Below are 10,016 nucleotides of genomic sequence, written 5' to 3'. Positions count from 1 at the left end.
AGAAGATACTGGCAATCCTCTACTGGTCCCTTTACCCCCCCTCCCTCCCTCCTCTCTCGTATACCGGCCTCTTATTTTCCCCTGTGAATAAACCCAAGAACTTTACATCTCCAGCTTTGAATGGGGCCCATAGGCAGCGATTTCTGAGCCATATCTCACAAAGGGCATGAAAAAAGCCTCACCCCCCCCCCCCCCCCCCCCCCCACCCCCCCCCCCCCACCCCCCCCCCCCCCCCCCCCCCCCCCCCCCTCTCCTCGCCACACACTCCCTGTTCAGCCATGAAATGACACCCCTATTTAATCAATTGTGAATCATGAAATTTTGCACAAGAGACCCCTTTTCTTTGCACTTGACAGTGATTGAACTGCACAGCCATGCAATTCCATTCACCACGGCGATGAGAAGAAAAGAGAGCGGGGGCAGGGGCTGCGCACTGTGCTGTGTGTGTGTGTGTGTGTGTGTGTGTGTGTGTGTGTGTGTGTTTGAGAGATGAAGGTGATTTCCCTGTGACATCATGGGCCCCTGCACAGTGGCACCGCAACAGAGGGTCCCTTCTGTGCATTGAGGCCACGTGGTCAGGCAGCATAGCGGGACCCTACAGCTGATCTATAGGGGTGCAAAGGAGGTGTGTGTGTGTGTGTATGTGTGTGTGTATGTGTGTGTATGTGCCACAGACAAACAGCCCTTCACATAAACATTTTATACAGGCCCCCAAAAGACCAGGGGTCAAAAATAACAGAGAAAGAGTAGAAAAAGGGGGTTTTGAGAGAGAGATTACAAGTGGAGGAGGGTGGAGGAGAAAGGGTAAAGATAAAGCCTGAGAGAAAAAGTAGAAAGCGGATAAGAGGAGGCGAACAAGAGCGAGAGAGAGAGAGAGAGAGAGAGAGAGAGAGAGAGAGAGTGAGATGGGGTAAAAGACCCCTGACTGGAAAGGCCCCCCGTCCCCTTTCTTTCTTCTGCATGAATGGGCCGGTGGGAACGACATGTGAATGTGTGATGTACGGTCTGTAGCGAGTGTGTCAGGCAACATAGCTGAGATTCCATGCATCTGTGTGACATAGCGGTGACACGACGGGACCCAGCGTGACCCCCGATGCAGAGGTCAGAGTGAGTCAGCTCCTTTATGTCACAGCAAGACAGAAAATGACAAGCTCTGGATTTATGCAAGATCCAGTCGTTCGCTGTGTCATTCATGTACAGGATGAGGTGGATGTGTGTGTGTGCGTGTGTGTTTCTCTCATGTGCCTGTGTTTGAATACAGCATGCAAATGATGTGTAAATACATCACAGCGGCGAGAGCTTTGGTTTCACTTCCACAGTTCAATCACGAATTCTGCCAGCAGGACAGGCCCCCAGAAGCACATTATTGTGTAACACAAATAATATGGAGAAGTGAAAAAAAGATTTCAGCTTGACTGAAACCACAACTATTTTTTGCACAACTATTTTTTCTATTGTCAAAGTAGTTTTATCTATTATTGAAATTAAGGTAATCAATTAACAACACAAAACAATGACACATATTGTCCAGAAACCCTCACAGGTACTGCATTTAGCATACAAAAATATGCTCAAATCATAACATGGCAAACTGCAGCCCAACAGGCAACAACAGCTGTCAGTGTGTCAGTGTGCTGACTTGACTATGACTTGCCCCAAACTGCATGTGATTATCATAAAGTGGGCATGTCTGTAAAGGGGAGACTTGTGGGTACCCATAGAACCCATTTACATTCACATATCTTGAGGTCAGAGGTCAAGGGACCCCTTTGAAAATGGCCAAGACAGTTTTTCCTCGACATCAGCGTTTAGCTCACAGCATCGCTGTACCTAAGGACGGCCTCACAGAGCCGCTAGGATAGCTGTAGACTCAACCGGTCTCACAGGAAGGTGTATAAAAAGCACAATATTACACAGACATTCTGCGTGTCATTTGTACACTATGCAAATGTCCAGTTAGGTTTATTTAAGAAAAGGCAAGAAAAGCACTTAGTTAGGGTAAGAGAAGACGTCATGGTTGGACTTAAAATAAGTACGTTAACTAAGTAAAATACATACGGAAACAACGTAACCCAACTACAGAAAACACGTTACAAACATCTCTAACATATCTTACAAATCGAAAGACCAGTCAACAATGGTCTCGAACACGGGTCTCCTGATTAAAAGTCCAGTGTTTGTTTGTTTCTCGCTTTTCATACTACGTCACCAACTCTTACCGTAGCATTTATACGCTGATGCGTTTACATTGCAGTCATTACTTATTGCACGCTAAACGCCTTGCGCATTATCGTGGCATTTATACGTCTTTCGTACAAACGGGCTGGTAGACTCTTTGTCTTGTGGAGCTGCATCTGAATGGAAATGTCCATAATAACATACAATTATGGGATATACAGTAACTATAAGCCCTATTGTAATGTAAATCCTTTACACAATTTCTTGATTAGCACGTGGATGCAAACCTGTCACCAAAACTAGTCACCAAATCCCAACTCAAGAACCACTTGCTGTCTTGTTCCACAGATTTCAACCATAATATATAGTCTTCCATTCTGTTGATAAAGACTGACAACACGGACAAGGAGTCCTAAAAGTGCTCAGAATCATGGACAGTTTAAACATTCACAGTTCGACGACAATTGAGCAATTCAATCTGTTGATGAAGGAGTGTGCACTACGGCCAGAAGCTCAGGAACAAGCAGGTGGACCTTGAGATGGGATTGTTTTGCTGTATCCAAGGTCAAGAATGAACTATGAAGCATTCTGAGATATTCTGAAAACATTACCTACTTATCCAAGGAAGAAACAGTCTAGGGGATTGCTTTTAATTTGTTTTGATGTATTTCCTATTGCATCTCTGCTGTCATGGGAATGGAAGGCACCTGTTAATTAAATTTATTAATTATGTTTTGGTGTCCTGGTTGGTCTGGTGACTCAGATGCAAAACATACACCCCAACATGGGTTCAATTGAGGCTCATGCCTTGTCACACATCAGCTCTCTGTCTCTCTCATCTGTATGCAAAGTCAAGAAGAATTCAGCTCTGGAAAAGAACACCTGAATGCACCAGGCAATAACAAGAGGCACTTTTCTGGGAACACAGTTTTGCAAATGACATAAATTGTCAGTGACCTGTGTCACTCCAACAATCCAAAGAACACGCGTACTGTGCACCGAGGTTAGGACCCTATCTGCTCTGTTTACACCTGCAGAGGAAATTAATTTCTGTGCACTGATAGACTGATGGTGGGGCGAAAAACAAGATGAAAAGATTGGGGAGAGGCACACCGTTCATCACCTGAGGCTTTGTGCGTGTAGACTTGAGCTTCTCCTATGAGCCCAACTGCACAGACAGCTGCAGGTTACTTAGAGCGCTACAGACTAGAAAGGGTTGGAGTTTACGCTAATTAGAGTTGGGCTACACACAGAAACACTGAGCTAAGCTTAGATGAGATACTGATAGCCTGGGCGAAACAGGAGGAAAAGACATTGAAGTTTGTGTGGAGAGCTCAGGATGAATGACTGAATCATCGAGACAGTTGAGTTCACGTCTTAGTGCTGAGGATGCTGAGGGATTTACTTGGCTTGCAGCCATAAATAGTTTGGCTCCAGTTTCTAGAAACATTATGAAAGACACAAATTAATTGAAAATACCTACATTTAGAGTGCCTTGGTAGGCGAGTGGTTACAGCGCATGCCACATTACCGCAAAGTCCCGGATTGGATTCCAGCCTTGGGGCCTTTGATGCATGTCGTACCTCTCTCTTCCTTGATTTCCACTCTGTCTTTCCGTTGGAATGGTGGAGGAGGTTTCAGACACTGTTCAACAAGCATACAGCATACTGACGTCCTTCAAGAGTTGCGGCCATAACATAAAAGGTAAGCTGCCTTCAGTGCAATAAATAGTGATATAGAGGTCTGTTCTGCGGTTTCACCTTTGCTGGCCAGATATCCCACGACACTTCGTTGTGGTCAAGGAATCAGCCCGCTCCGAACGGCCACATGCACCGAACGGGCGCGTGCTGTAACGCTGCAAGCAGCAATATACTGGAGGCTACCGGGAGCCAAGCAATCGGCCCACTCCGAACGGGCATACGCTCAGAACGGGCATGCTCTCCGAAAGGCCACGAGCCCCAGACAATGCTGCTAGAAGCAATATCTCTGCTCCGTATGGCCGCGCGCTCTGAACCGGCACGAGCCCCTGACAACGCTGCAAGCAGCAATTAGAGGCTACCGAGAACCAAGCAATAGGCCCACTCCAAACGGGCATGCGCTCCGAACGGGCACGAGCCCCCGACAATGCTGCTAGAAGCAATACCGGGAGGCTACCGGGAGCCAAGCAATCGATCTGCTCCGTAAGGCCACACGCTCTGAACAGGCACGAGCCCCTGACAACGCTGCAAGCAGCAATATACCAGAGGCTACCGGGAGCCAAGCAATCGGCCCGCTCCGAACGGGTACACCACGAACGGGCATTGCACTAGTCATTTAAATAACGGTATACAGAAGTGTCATGCATGCATAATGCATGATGCATTACAGTGCAACTGAGGACGCCATAGGGCTCCAATTATTTCCAGAGGGGATATTTTGAATTTGGTCACAGTCTTGTGATCACTTCTTGTCTGTCAGAAAAAAACTGTTCAGGCTGTGTTGCGGGAACCAGAGACAGTTGTTGGTTGGGCATCCGCCGAGAGAACTGGGGGTGAAAATCTGTCAGGCTGCAGCATGTTTGCTGAAGCAGAAACCCACTAAAAATTACTTTTTCAGAAGCGTGAATGTATTTTGCATGCTGAGCAGTTAACCATTTGTCTTGAATATAATTTTCCAAATGATTATAATCAGTTCATTTGAAAGTCACATCGTGTGGTCAGATTTGCATTTAAACAACAAATGCAAGCAACTAATGGCTTTTCTCCAAACAGCTGCGGTACTCCAGTGAGGCTGTACTAAACTCCTACAACAAGCCATGGTTTCAGAGAAATGCAGTTGACAACTTTCTAAAGTCACAAAAGTCTACAGTCTATCTGTGCGGCGGAATGACAGGGAGATAAAGATCAGAGGAAAATGGGGAAAGCAATGTGAGGAGGAGAAAGTGAAGGTGAGGAGTTCAGCACCTAAGCTAGTAATAACGGGAGGAGAGACGGCTGATAGGATCTTTTGGTCTGACACCCAGATCATTAAAACACCTAAATGACTTCCCCTCCCCTCCTGTCCAGCATAGCGCATCCTGAGGCAGCGAGGAGATTTCAGACTTCATGCTGTTTTCATAGTTTGGACAAATGGATCAAAAGAAGAATCAAAGGTCCAATGATAAAATTTACAGGGTGAAAATGTTATACAGTCTTTTTCTAACAAAACAAGTCTCCGTGTGACAGAATAAGTTCCTCTATTGCAATAACTACAGCTACTGTGTTTATCAAAGGAGCTATTGATTCATTCTAATCCCGTTTGGAACGACACTGCCAGAGATTTCCCTGCTTGACCCCGGTATTACATTTTGGCACCAGTTACCAGCAGATTTGTTTACAACACTGCTCTGATCAGTGTTGTCCTTTCAAAGCAATAGACTTCGGTGGATCAAGTTATTGCAGGTGATTTGGACACTGGTCCCACACTGACGATAAATGTCTATATTTCCAACCACTGCATTACTTCATCTTTTGTCTGAAAGAGAAGACAGGCCAATAAGGCTCTTAAATCTAATACTCAACTTTAATGAGAATACTGCAGGTGAGTGATCATTCGAGTGTAAACCAACTGAATATCAGTGACGGAGAGAGAAAGGGATGAAGAGGTGGAGCTGTTCAAAATGTGTAAAGCTATTATTCAAACACAGATGTCTATTTGAAACAGTCGCACAGCTAGCTGTGCCAAATTGGTGTTGAAGTCACTATGAGATTATTAATGATTTCAGATACACTGCTGTGAGGCTTCAGGTGCAGCAGTGATTCGATTACAGTCAGAATGTTAACATGCTCACAAGGACAATGCCATCATTCTATTGTTTAGCAGGTAGGTTGTTTACCACATAGATACAGATACGTAAACGCCGCATCAGCCTTTGGATCGTACGTCAACGTCGCCGCCATAGTGGGGAGGTCAGGACTGGCCTGTAAACATATATATGTAAACGGGGGAGCTACAGTTTTACTGGATAAAAACTATAACGTTTACCCTAACAGGGCGATGCGGCACCCCAACACAAAGCGGAGGGGTGACCCCGATAGAAAGGGGTTTATTTCCCAACAATAACCTGCTAGCTGTACATTATTCCGATTATAACACGGCTACTTACTTAAGAAATCAATTATTTGACACAAAACTAGCAGTGAATAGGTGGAGACATCCTTGCTGCCTCCACCCTTCTGTAATCAGAAACAAAGTCACATCAGAGCTGCTCTTCCCCTCTCCTCTCTCACTCTATCATGACTTTTAATCTCCTGGCAGCCGACAAGTGGCTTCTTACAAATGCCAAACCCTGACTAGACAAAGTGGATTGTCTTCATTAACCAGTGGGTCACATGTTAATTGTTAATTCCTTCTTAACAAGGACTACGAGCCCACTCCTGCTGCATCTAGAGTAGCAGCTTGGGGGGAGAGTTTGAAGGGGTAGAGATAATGAAAGATGGGGATGTTGACAATGGAAATGTGCTGTTGTCTAAGATAAAGAAGGACAGGACAAAAAAGACTCACAAAACGTAGGCATGCCATAAACCAGTGATTCTCAAAGTGGGGTCCGGGGACTGCCAGGGGTCCGTGGAACTCTGCCAGGGGGTCCGCGAAATAATTAGCTATAAATCATACAATTGTGCTGTATCATTAAAAAGTAAATATCTACAGATGGGGACCATTTGCGCCAATAAAACAAAGCATATTATGTCCATTACTCCCTCCCACGTTAGCTTTGGACCAATAGAAACTGATATGATTGTGACACACAGCAGTACGTTCATTATTTTTAAATTGAAGCACTAACTGAAAGTCAGCTTTAGACTGGTAAGTTTAAACATCTGGATTTATTAGGACTGTGTCAGTCTTGCAACTGTTCATTTACTGAAAACTTTTAAGATCAGTTACTTGAAATGTAGGCTATAAATACTAACAAGTTGAGTCCAAATGCAATTTGAATAAAATCGCCCCTCTGTTTAAAAGTATGTAAGTGATATTAACTAGGGTTGACAAAGGTAACGCGATAATAATGCGTTGACGCAAATTTGTTTTAAGGCCACTAATTTCTTTAACGCATTAACACAATCGGTCTTCTGAGGTTGTAATGGGCTCAGTTTTAAAACTAGAAAACTTAAGGAAGCAACCATGGTACCAACCATGTCATACAAGCTAGTCACGAAATAACGCTCCAAACTTGTGCTAAATTTAGATGAGAAAAAACTGGCATGACCATTTTTAAAGGGGTCCCTTGACCTCTGGCCTCAAGATATGTGAATGAAAATGGGTTCTATGGGTACCCACGAGTCTCCCCTTTACAGACATGCAGACATTTATGATAATCACATGCAGTTTGGGGCAAGTCATAGTCAAGTCAGCACACTGACACACTGACAGCTGTTGTTGCCTGTTGGGCTGCAGTTTGCCATGTTATGATTTGAGCATATTTTTGTATGCTAAATGCAGTACCTGAGAGGGTTTCTGAACAATAGTTGTCATTGTTTTGTGTTGGCAATTTATTTCCAATAATAAATATATACATACATTTTCATAAAGCAAGTATATTTGTCCACTTCCATGTTGATAAGAGTATTAAATACTTGACAAATCTCCCTCTATGATACATTTTGAACAGATAAAAAAGTGAAATTAATTAATTTGGGATTCATCATGACAACAATGACAATCATGCAATTAATCGCGATTAAATATTTTAATCGATTGACAGCCCTAGTATTAACATGATTCAAACTGAAATGTGTTTTGGTTCATCACTATCAAACAGTATTCAGGTTTTAAAGTTTTAGAATACAAATAGTTCCAATGGCATCTAAGAGTACAAGTTGGAGTAAGCATTATGCTTAATCGGTGTTACGATTAAGAGGGGGTCTTTGGAATTTTTCCTCCCCCGTAAGGGGTCCCCGGCCCCAAAATGTTTGAGAGCCCCTGCCATAAACACATAAATATGCCATAGCATCCAATTCTCCACCAATTACAGCTAATCAGCTGAACTGCTGAGGTGCTCGAGAACAACAAGCACCATGCGTTTCTGTTCTCATTGTTGACTTTCCAACACTAATCCCACCTCAGAGCAGCGTGAAGTCTCTCTAAAATCCCACCAAACCTTTTAACCCCGACATCAAAAGCCATTTGTTGCCAGCGGGGCAGCCGGACCAGGCCACACCCAAAACAAGTCACAACACAATCCGGTGAAATTACAATGTTCACCTCCCCCCGTTTCTACCCTTAAAGGGCACCTTAATACCCCTCCCTCCATCACCACCACCACCACCACCTGGCTGGCATCAAAGCCCAGAAACCCAGTGCTGAGCAGGGAGACACATCAGCAACATTTTTTGGCTTTCATTTCCTTCTCCTCAGCGGGGGTGCACAGGGACATGCCAGGGCCCCGGCACACAGCGAAAGAGAGAAAGAAACGGAGGTAGACAGGGAGGCTCTTTTGCAGCCAATAATGTCTGTAATTTGTCCACAGTTGAGCAAGAGAGACAAGAAAGGCCCGCAGACACACTTATCAGCACATTTATGTGTGTTTTGTACTCGTGTGTGTATATAATTAGCAGCACCGCGTTAGAGCTCCGTTGTTTGGCTGCAGGGTGAGTGGACACCAGGACTCCTTCTCCTCCATCGCCCCCCCCAAACATCCCTCCCTCGGCTGCAGATGTTGGATTTGGCACGACAATGTGCGGACACAGAAGTGGACAGATGTTTACACACAGATACCCCAGACGGATATGTGATGTAAAACGGCACCGAATGTGATACCCTGCTTGCAGAAGTCACACGCGAAGAGACACACATGCGATCTCTTTGCTGTCTCCTCCAGTCTTGCCTGCTGGCCTTGTGTGGCCTCTACAACACCCACCTATGCTAACTGCTGGAAGAGAGCTGTAATTTGTAAACGATTTAACCTTTTAATAGAGAAAAGATGAGGTTGGCTACAGTTGAGTCCCTCTGGATGTGAAGCCAGAGAAGAAAAATAAGGATTGGAGCTGTGATTTAGACATCATTTAATCGTACTGTCCAATTATCTATGCGGTTCATGTGCTGAAGTGATTTGTCTGCTGTTTGTGTGTGCACTTGTTGGTGGATTCTTACTTGCATGCAAGTGTGTGTGTGTGTGTGTGTGTGTGTGGTTTTCAAAACAAGCTAGTGCCAAGGCTTAGCTGATAGGCTAATTAAGCTCACCACAGGGAATAAATGTTTCCTCTCTGCCTGCCATTTGTCACACCTGGCACGGAAATGTCACTAGGAAAAGACACACACACACACACACACACACACACACACACACACACACACACAGACAGACTGGGCGCAGCGGACACACACAGTGGGAGAAGTGCTGAGACGACAGAGCTACTCGGTGAAAGTCAGTGGAAGCAAAAGAAAGAAGAGGGAAACAGAAAGATGGAAAAGAGACAAATGAGACACAGACGTACGGCGGGAGAGAAAAAGATGCAGGGTGTTGCACATATTGAGGAAAAATGATTAAAAGAACACTAGTGAGAAAAGGAAGGGAAACTGGAGGGATAGACAGAAAAGCTTTCTGAGCTCTGCCGGACAAGAACATCCTGTTGAGCCTCGCTGGTTGTGTTTTCATTACAATGACATTTCTGCAAAAAATAAAATGTCAACGTTTCCTTCGACTATACTGTTGAATTGAATCTATTCAGGAGGACATCACAAGATTACATTATTAGTTGAGCACCAGTAACTCTAATAAATGATGACATTTCATCGTCGTTTCACATCAAAGAGGGCATTTGTGTGTTTTTTTTTTATTTTTATGAATGTGATGTTTTTGTCAGCTGCTATAGTGGTAA

The 10,016-nt window shown here is 44.5% G+C and overlaps 1 protein-coding gene across 1 annotated transcript in view; it reads right to left on the bottom strand.

Moving 5' to 3' along the window:
* Positions 1 to 10,016, bottom strand: part of xylt1 (xylosyltransferase I) — a 103,987-nt gene that overhangs the window by 61,806 nt on the left and 32,165 nt on the right.

This window comes from Sebastes umbrosus, chromosome 3 (genome assembly GCF_015220745.1).
Source record: "Sebastes umbrosus isolate fSebUmb1 chromosome 3, fSebUmb1.pri, whole genome shotgun sequence".
NCBI classification, from domain to species: domain Eukaryota; kingdom Metazoa; phylum Chordata; class Actinopteri; order Perciformes; family Sebastidae; genus Sebastes; species Sebastes umbrosus.
Note: the sequence above shows the minus strand (reverse complement) of the source record. Positions and strands in the feature narration are given on the sequence as shown.